Here is a 1,613-nt window from a genome sequence, read left to right on the forward strand (position 1 = left end):
CTCACAAAAGACCTGAGCCAGTTGAAAGCTGAATTTGGATGAATAGCAAAACAGACATAATTTTTTGCAAGTAGAGCACTGGGTTAAATCTGAATTCCCAGCTCCCATTTCTGATGCAGACAATGTCCCCGTAGGAATCCTCACAGACTCAGTGACATCAATCTGCGCATCCATAATTACAGTCTACATGCCATTACACGGCAGCCGTGCACAAAGCTCCTGCAGCCCTGGGAGAATCAGCTGGGCCTGCAGCAAACTCTGTCACAGAAAATGCAAATCTCTTCACAAATAAGGCACATCTTCCTCCAAATATAGACAAGCTCACACCCACCTTGCTAATAAGAGGCTCTGCTTCTCTTCAGTAAGATTACACAGAATCAAGCAGCACATCCCATGAGAATACTGGTGGTGCGCTGTACTTTGAGGTACGTGCATCTGGGATCGCTGCAAAGTAAGAGACTGTGGACAAATAAAAACGATGTCTAGGGAAGGACAGAAATCAACATAAATTGAATTACTTTCTCTACTTTACTTTTGCATTTTGCATGTCTAACTAAGTAATAGCCGTACCAATATCTTAACCTTATATGAACATAACCTTTTCCCCTCAGAAAAAGTGTTTCAAATACTGGAAAAGTATCAACTGTTCATCTAACATGAAGGTACATAAAGAAATAGCACTGATGAGTATTTCAAAGTCAGGCAGGTGAGCAAACCCCTTACTGTACAGCCGGGCATTTTTTATCCTTATAGGGAGAATAAATCTTTATTCAAATAGTACTTTTAATGCAGTTGATTAACAATTTGATCTAGATCAAGAACTGCATATGTAACAACTCTAAAACGCAGCCACTTCAGAAGATGGGAAACTGAGGCAGAATGTTTTTTTACAAAATTACACGGACACCGGCGGCGATGTATCTGTCCCGGGTGTTTTTCAGGGTTCGGCAGGGTTTACCCACGCCTTGAGGGCACCGGCTGGGTCCAGTGGTTTGCGGTACCCCCGGGCCAGAGACCCGGCCGGCGCGGGCTGACACCCGGTGCGGGGAGCCCTCTCTGCGGAAGGTCCCCCGCCTGCCCGGGAGCCGCCGGAGCGCGTTGCTCCAGCGCTTCAGACAGCAGCCCGCGTGGGCTGTGAGAACGGGAGCGGCAGCCCGGAGGCGGGAAGCAGGCGTGAGGCACGTGCAGCACCGGAGCCGCGCCGCGGTACCCCTGACGGGTACCTGACGGCCCCTGACGCGGTCCCGGCCAGCGACTCCCCCCGCCCGGCGGCCGAGGCGGCCCCTGCCCCGCTCGTGCCGCGGCCCCCGCGCTCACGGGCACTGCCGGCTCCGGCCCGCCCCGCGGCTGTCCCGCGGCCGGACCGACTCCCAGCGGTGGCCGAGCGGAGGGTGGAGGCGCCGGCGGAGCCGCCCCGGCGCGGCGCCTTTGTTCCGAGCGGCGGCGCGGCCGGGGCCGAGAGTCCCGCCGCGCTCATGGCGGGAGCAGGGGGAGCCCCACGGAGAGCCCCGCGGGCGCTGCCGCCCTTGCGCGCCCGGGAGCCGGCGGGCAGCGGGGGCTCGGCGCGCTGAGCGGCGCCATGTCCGGCGGGGGCGCTGCGCGGGGCCCGGCAG

The sequence above is a fragment of the Onychostruthus taczanowskii genome, unplaced genomic scaffold (genome assembly GCF_017590055.1).
Source record: "Onychostruthus taczanowskii isolate IOZ18803 unplaced genomic scaffold, ASM1759005v1 scaffold6, whole genome shotgun sequence".
NCBI lineage: Eukaryota > Metazoa > Chordata > Aves > Passeriformes > Passeridae > Onychostruthus > Onychostruthus taczanowskii.